Source organism: Protobothrops mucrosquamatus, unplaced genomic scaffold, assembly GCF_001527695.2.
Source record: "Protobothrops mucrosquamatus isolate PMUCROS unplaced genomic scaffold, P.Mucros_1.0 scaffold3802, whole genome shotgun sequence".
In the NCBI taxonomy this organism is placed as follows: domain Eukaryota; kingdom Metazoa; phylum Chordata; class Lepidosauria; order Squamata; family Viperidae; genus Protobothrops; species Protobothrops mucrosquamatus.
In genome coordinates this window covers 5,234-13,549 of record NW_015389755.1, presented here as the reverse complement: position 1 = coordinate 13,549, position 8,316 = coordinate 5,234, and the positions used below count along the sequence as shown (strand labels likewise).

The following is an 8,316-nucleotide window of genomic DNA, read 5'->3' as shown; positions in this document are numbered from 1 at the left end:
GAGGAGGGAGGCAAGAAATGGTGACACCCCCCCCCCTTGGAATGATGTCCCTCGGGGAGAGCAGCCTCAAGGGGGTCGAGACCCGGTGGGCTCCCCTGCATGGGGGGGCGGGGGTGTCACTGGTGTCCAGGCAGCTGTAGGGGGGGATCTTCAATCGGGATCCCTGCCTGGAGGGGGGGAACTGGGACCCCAGAGTGGCCAGAGAGAATTCTTTGGACACTCAGATATGAAAAACTAGATTTTTTTTCCCTAAGAAAATTCCACCTCGGCTGCCTCCCCACGATACCCTCCCCACCTCGGTCCCAACCAACAAAGTGGGGGGTCTCTATCCGTCCTCCTGGGGGGGAGATGTGGGGAGGGAGGCTCCTGCAGGCTCTCTTGCCCTCGACCCCTTTCCCAAAGTCACGTCAGGGGTCCCAGCCCCCTTCTCTCCCCCTCCACCAGGACCACTGAGGGTCCCTTCCAGCCCCTCGCCCCCTCCCAGCCCCTCCTTACCTGGGTTTTCTTTTTTCTTTTTTATAAAGATTTTATTGGGTTTTTTTTCCATAAACATATGTTAATCTTTCCAATCAACGAGTTGTCTGGAGTTTGCTATGCTAATACATGTTCAATTCCTAATCCTTCATTCTTTCCTCTAGCCAACAATAAAATAGGTCCCAAGTTTGATAATAGTCTGTATCTTCTTTATCTTTCAACCTCATAGTTAATCTGTCCATCTCTGCACATTCCAATATTTTCCTGATTATTTCTTCTTCTGATGGCAATCCTTCATTCTTCCAGTATTGTGCAAAAATTATTCTCGCTGCTGAGGTGATGTGTAAGATTAAATATAATTTCTGCTTATTAGTCTTTTCAGGCATAATACCTAGTAAAAAAAGTGCAGGTTTAAAATCCACTTGTTCACCCAATATTTTTTCTAACCACATATGTATCTTTCTCCAATAGGCCTTAGCCTTACCATATGTCCACCAAATGTGATAGTACCTGCCTATGTTATGTTTACATTTCCAACATCTATCGGACATATTTTTAAACATTTTTGCTAATCTTGCTGGTGGCAGGTGCCATCTATAAAACATTTTATACAGATTTTCTTTATATGAAGTTGACATTGTTAGTTTGTAGTTTCTCTCCCATAACATTTGCCATTTTTCTAATTCTATATTATAGCCAAAGTTTTTCGCCCATCTTATCATTGTTTCTTTCACTTGTTCACTTTCCATATCCAAAATTAACAAAAAGTTATACATTTTCTTAATTAATTTCTCATCTGAGGTAAATATCTTATCAAACACAGTTTGATCCTTATAAAATCCATACATTTTTACATCTTTTTCATATTTACTTTGTATCTGTAAATGTGCCAACCAGGACAGGTTAGTTCCCTGATTTTCCAGTTCTTGTTTAGATTTTAATTTCCCATCAATATTTAGAATATCTTTATATGTCCATATTTTTTCAAAGTCTACCAAGTTCGGATGTATAAATGCCTCCATCATTGATAACCACCCTGGAATTTTTAGATATATTTTAGCTTTAATTTTTTCCCATACTGTTGACAAGGCATTTCTTATAAAATGATTTTGAAAGTACTTATGTCTTTTATAGCAAAGCGAAAGGAAGTGATTTGTAGGAAGAGTAATGAAGATGAAACTGCTGTGGGTTCAAAGCAGGGAGAGATTTGGGGTTCTGGACTGACAGGCAGGCCCAGAGTCCCTGGGATCAGACTAGATGGTCTCCACCCCTCCCTCACTAGAAAGAGAGGCCTTCAAAGGAAGATGGGGGGGTTTCTCAGCAGGAGAAGCTCCAGGCTGCCATTCTCCTCTTCTCCCCAAGCTAAAATCTCGACCCACCATTTTTCAGAGGATGCGGAAAAAGCCAGAAATCCATCAGCTACTAAAAAAAACTTCCTTTCCCATCAGGAAGCAGGGCAGGATTAATTCATGAGTGCTGTAGAAAAAGAGATTGGGACAAAATGAAAATACAAAGTGAAACCTTCAGTGTAAATAACTTATTATTCCTCCCTTTCAGCCCCCCAGACAGGTCCACACTGCAGGGGGGTGGTTGATAGGCAGGAATAGAATGAAGGAGAATTCCCCCTCCCCCCCTTTCAGGGAAGAAAAGGATGCAAAGGACCAGAAATTCATCTTCAGGGGCTGATGGAATTCTCCCCAAATGATTTAATTAGGGGGTTAATTAAGAGAGGAGGCCTCCCCCCCCCAGACATTTCCTATGAACAAAGACGGGGCTACGATGAGGGATGGCAGCAAAGCCGGGTGTCAGTTTGCCAGGAATTGTGAGAAATGTCACAAGGAGACTTCCCTTCCCTTTTGCAATTTCCCAAAACTTGGAAACATCCTGGGCCACATTTTAGTGTTTCTCTGTGTGTTTGTTTTTGACTGCAATGCATTTTCAGGTCTCTGTAAGGAAAAGCTGCCCAAAATTTCAAAAATTTTGCTGTATTGACAGCTAAGAGATTTTGTTCAAGCACGGTGTTTTTTTTTAAAGGGAACTATTAAGAAATTTTAAAAAACGACTACCTATTTGGGAAGGGGGGGTTGAGATGAGGGAGAAAGAGGAGAAACTCACCTGCAGGAGGCTGGATGGGAGTTGCTGGAAGGAGAAAAAGACCCAATCAGGACCCTTCATGGGCTGGAGGACTCAGGGGGTCCCCCTCCCCATCAATAGCCATAATAGGTTGCAGGATGCTCACTTATACAGTAGACTCCCAAAGAACAGAATTTCCCTAGCAAATTTCCAAGGGGAGCCTCCTTGCCATCTGCTAAGCTTGCTGAGAGGCCTCCCCTGGAGGGTCCCCTCCGCACAATCTCCCATCCAGCCCCCCAGACTCACCTGTCTTGCTCTTCAGGTAGAGGAAGAGCCCCATGGCAAAGAACATCACCCCGATCACGGCTGCCACGATCCCTGCCAAAGTTTGTTCTTGGCAGAGTTGGAGGAACGGGGCTCTGGGGAAGGAGAAGGAGCCTCCCCTGAGTAGGAAGATCAGGGCCAGCTTCCTCCCCCAGGAGGGTCCATCCCAGCTCCCCCCACAGGGATGGTCCCTCCCCCCTTCTCAGGGGAGGATGGGGTCCCCAGACCAGGAGGAGATGGAGGGGAGGGGCTCACCCCATTGGACGGTGATCGGGGCCTCCAGGCTGGCATGCTCCACCTGGCAGGCGTAGACGTCCCCCCGCTGGGGCTGGGTCTCCAGCATCACCTGGAGCTGGTAGGTCCAGTCTCCATTCTGGAGCTCCTCCCCAAAGGCCACACCCTCCTCTTCCGGCCGCCCATTCTTCAGCCACCGGACTTTGATCTCCACAGGGTAGAAGCCCCTCGCGGTGCAGAGGAGGATGGTGTTGGGGGAAGCGGGATCCAGCTTGGTGGGGGAGATGGAGACGGTGGGTTTGGCTGGAAGGGAGGAGGGACATGGGGGAGACACAGGAGGGGCCAGAACAGGAGACCAAGTTGGTTAGTTCAGGCCAAGAGCCCTTTTCAGTCCTGAAAATATTATTTGTTTTAAGTCACTTCCAAAGCAAATTGCAGCAAGAAGTTAAATGGGATTCTCAAAGATGGAAAAACATAAATCGTTCCTGGTTGGGATCAGTTTCCATCATCAAATTGCACATGTCCAACAGGAATAAATACTGGAAACGCCCCAGGAAGGAAGGAATTTCCTCCCCCATGAGAAAGGAGGAGATAGGAGAGGCTATAAAAGGAGGCAGTTTGGGCCGGGAGAAGAAGAGAGAGAAAAAGAAGCAGCCTTGGGAGGAGGCGGAGTCAGCTCTAGCTGCACGGAATGGAAAGAACGAGGAGGGTGGGGGCAGAGGAGAGGAGATCAAGCAGACCGGCCACAAGTGGATCTACAACTTCTGGAGCAGTCACATGTGCTGGCAGCAACCAAGAGGCAAGGAACGTAGGGAGGAGGGGTTGCCCTCCATGAGGAATGAAGAAAGGCAGCAATGAAGAAAGGCAGCAATGAAGAAAGGCAGCACAGGCTGGAGGTGAATAATGGAGGGAGATGGAGAGTGGAAGGATTCTTATGTGCTTTTGTGACTTTGAAGTTCTGGGATTTGTGCAATGGGGGCTTTGTGGTCTTAAGGAGTGTTTGGCAATTTCTATTTGGCTGATGGCTGATGTCTCAGGTTAGCTTCTATTGCTCTGCTATTGTTAGCTGTAAGTTTTGTTGCAAGGGATTTTGAAGTATTTTTCTCCTGAATGGATTTTGCCTGTAGCATTCCTTTACTTATGAAAGGAGCCATTTGGGGAGGCTGCCTTAGCCAGCAGCCATACTTACTACATTTTTTTTTCTTCCTTAAGTGCCCACTGCACTCCTTAACTTTCCTTTCTAGCCAGTAGCTAATTCTTAAAGGGGAATGCGCCTTTTTAAGCTAGTTCCCTCAATGGCTTGTCTTTTCTGTCTCTGGAGGCTTTTCCTTGTTCAATGAAGATATGGAAGAGGGGAAATAGGGGGGGGGTTCAAATTCTTCCTTCAGAAGGAGATGGGAATGAGAAAGAGGGAGGGAGGGAAGGAGGGAGGGAAGTCCCGCCTTAGCACTTGGCCACCTGCCAATGACTTTGCTTGTCAAAAGGTTGCAAAAGGGGATCACATGTCCCTGGGACACTGTGACCATCATAAATATGAATCCGTTGCCAAGCATCCAAATATAAATCACATGACCCTGGGCATGCTGCAATGGTCGTAAGTGTGAAAAATGGTCATAAGTCATTTCAATGGAATTGCAACTTTAAACAGGGGTTTTTTGGGTTTTTTTTTTTGGTCATCAAGTTTTTGACACCTTGCTAGGTGGTACTCGAATATTCACATATATCCTAAAAGTGGTACAGTCTGTGAAAAGGTTGAAAAGCCCTGGCTTACAGCATTAAAACATTAAAATCCCAACAGATAAATATTTCTATAGCAATCAAAATGGAATTCCCAGTCAAGATAAAATTATAGTTGAAAGATGGGGAGGAACAGGATGTGTGAGGGGGAGGGGGGATTGCCTCTTAATTCAACAACTACCCCCAGTGTAAGGCTCCCCATTGGGACCCCCTGATTTTGAGCCAGATTTCGCCTAATCTGTACTTGAACCTTTGGCTTTTTCTGCCCACGTTCCTCCCCCCACCCAACCTCTCCCTGCAGGCATCCGGCCTCCCTCCCAGCCCCATTTCCCCCCCCCAGGAAGGAGGTGGGGAGGGGTCCGACCCTCCTGCCTGGGATGGGGGGGCAGAGAGGGGTCTAGGACAACTTGCATAATATGGAAGAAATGGAGAAAGAGAATCAGGAAAGAAAGAAGGCCGAGGGAGGAAAGAAATGAAATGTGAAGGACAAAAATAATAATAAAAAAACATTTTTAAAATCATTTTAAATAGTTGAATAAAATTGTTGAATTGTCCTGCAGTGAGTTGCCCCATTCCGGACAGGGAGGGCAGAAAGGATCTGGGGGGGGATCTTGGGGAAAGGGAAGGTAGCTGAGGAGATCAGGCAGATCCCAGGATCACAGAAGAGCCTTAGAAGGGATCCCTCTTGATCTCCTCCTTCAGCAAATGACACAACTCTTGGATGGATTAATGGGGGGGAGGGCTGAGTGAGCCCCCTCCCAAGAGGGTCCTTCATAGATCCACTCCAGATCAGAGAACTTTTGCTAACAACGTTTCTCTCCATTGAGGGATTCTCTGATGAACAACTCATTATATAACGTTTAAGAAAATGCAATTTTTAAAGGTTTGGTTTTTTGTAATTTAATCCTGGGATCTGGTCGGGATTTTTTTATGAACAGTTAATTATCCTCCTAGGTTTGCAGGGAAGAATTTAGGAGTAAAAAGGAATTCCAGACTGAATATGCGGAGAACAAAATCTGTGTTGGTTCCCCTTAAATATTCCATTATTTCCGGAAGGAGCAAATGCCCAGCGTCACCTAGTAAAATGCCTTTTTCTCTTGGGATCTGGCGGTTTTTCTCTTGTGGAAGAAAGACCTTATTTAATTCTTTGGTAGAGTATTATTTTTGGAGACCCTGGCAACAACAAATGGCAACAACTGCAGATGAAACACTTGTTTTACACTATGAAACCTTATCAGTTGATAGAAATAAATAAGATTTTTTAAATATAAACAAATAAAACTAGAACAAGAAAAGTAGGCAATTTGCCAGGAATCTGGAACAGGGAACTAAACAATCCGAGGCTTCAGGGCTGAACATATGCCCGAAATTCAGTTTTAATGTTTGTGGGGTTTTTTTGAATCTCTGCCCCCAAATGAGGAACCTTCTCAGATATGAAGAGGGAAGCGATTCGGCTGCAAGTGGAGCTGAGTCTGTGACCTAAAGGGGGGTCTCCAGGGGGGCTTTTCTCCCAGACCCCCAAAATTGGATGAACAAATGACTCTGAATAAAGAATAAAAAGAACTAAAAGAGGGACAGGGCACAGCAGACGAAAGAGCCTTCCCTGATTCCCTTTTCCAAACCTTTGGAAGTTCACTTTTTATCCTAAAATCCCAAAGGCCCCAGAGGTGCCCCTCCCCCATTCCTGGCCTTCCGGAAAGGGGTGAAAAGGGGGCTCTGGGGCGTTGCTTGGGGGGCACAGAGGAGGAGGCAGCCGTGGGGCCAGTCAGCCTCCTGAAGCCCTCCCCCTTTTAATTTACTACTGCATTTTAATCATTCTTGTCTTTTAAATCCTATAGATTATTTTGGTGGTTTTATATTTTATGGGTATACCATGCAAAGTCCCTCTGTGTGTGAGAGAGATGGTTTTAAAAGTTGATAAGTAAATCAATATATTTTTGATTTATTAATATAAAATATTATATTAAAATATTATATAGTGTATAGATTATATTGAAATATATCTATATACTGGGCAAGAGAGAGACCTGGCTGGATTCCTCCCCCGCCACCAGAAAAAGTATAATATTTGGTATAATATTCTGGAAAGAAGTTTTTCTGGGCAGGGGAAACTTTGGACCGTGGGAAGAGAAGGAAGATGATGGGACCGATGGGAAGGAGAGGAATCTATTTCTTCCCTTTGGCATGTTTCATTGTCATCGTTGTAGAATTTCAAACTTTTTAATGGTAATTTATTTTTTAACCTTAGTTTGTATACATTTTTTATTTAGGGGTGATGTTATATCCTATGCCATCCAGATCCCCCCTTTGAGGGAGGTGAAGGGATTAGGAGTATCAATAAATAGCAAGAAATACCAATAAATAAATTTCGTAGATGGGAGAGTACAGAATGCATAAGGGGCAAATCTTTATCTGGGAGAGTCCTAATAAATGAAATGAAAAGGGGGGGTCCCTGCATTTTCCCCACCCATGGAGCTCCCCCTCCCGCACACACCTCTCCGGCCAACCACGGAATTTCTCTGGAAACCCTCGTAGTTGTGTCGGCAGAAGCGATCCACTTGGGCCCTCTTGTACTGCATGTAGACCTTATCGCTGTTCCACTGGTCCACACTGGGCTGCCCCAACGGAGTGACGGCCACGTATTTCCCGAGGTCGCTGTCGAAGTAGTTGATCTCCTGCCGGTCGTAGATGTACCAGTCCAGGAACCGCACCTGCTGCGTCCCATTGAAGAAATGGCAATTGGACTTCCACTGGAGCAGGAAATGGGCTGCGGGGGGAGGGGTGGAGCAGAAAGAAAAAAGCCCTCAGGAGGGACTCCAGGGCCCATGGTTCCCAGCGACTACTAGAGGAGGGGCGGAGCGACAGAAAGGCAGAGTGACAGGAGACCTGCTGCGAGGGACTGCCGGAAGGTGCCCCCTGGAGGAGGGATGGGGAACTGTCGGTCCCAGCCGGATTCCCCCTTGTTGGGGGTCTGGAGGGGGGAGGAAAATGAGGGAGGGGGGAAAGAGCTTCCTGAGGGACCCCCCCCCTCCATCTCCCGAGGATGGAAAAAGGCAGGCAGAAGTTCAGCCGGTCCTGGCCTCCGTCTGTCTGCAGGGAACGCTGGATTTCCCCCCCCCCCCAACCGGCAGGAAATATGGGGGGAGGGGAAAGACCCTCCCTCTGGTCTGGAGGGAAAATAATATCCAAGCTTCTCTCTCCCTCTTCCTTTTGGGAGCAGAAGGGAAGGGGGTCACAATCAGGATACCCACACCCATGCTCCTGGGCTCTCCCTGCCCTTCAAGCCCCACATTCCCTTTTTCCCCCCACCGCCCCATCTTCAGCCCTACTTTCTGCCTTTGGATGCTTTTCGAGGCCTCTTTCCTGTCCCCCTCCCCAAAAGACCCCCCTGCAGCCCCCCAAGACCACCTCAAAGACAGGGGCTCCAGCCTCCTTCACTAAAGGGGGAGTTTGGAGGAGCAACTCAGACACCCC

At 46.9% G+C, this 8,316-nt stretch overlaps 1 pseudogene; it reads right to left on the bottom strand.

The window, feature by feature from the left end:
• Positions 1–1,936: 1,936 nt before the first annotated feature.
• Positions 1,937–7,813, bottom strand: LOC107298204 (annotated as a pseudogene).
• Positions 7,814–8,316: the final 503 nt, after the last annotated feature.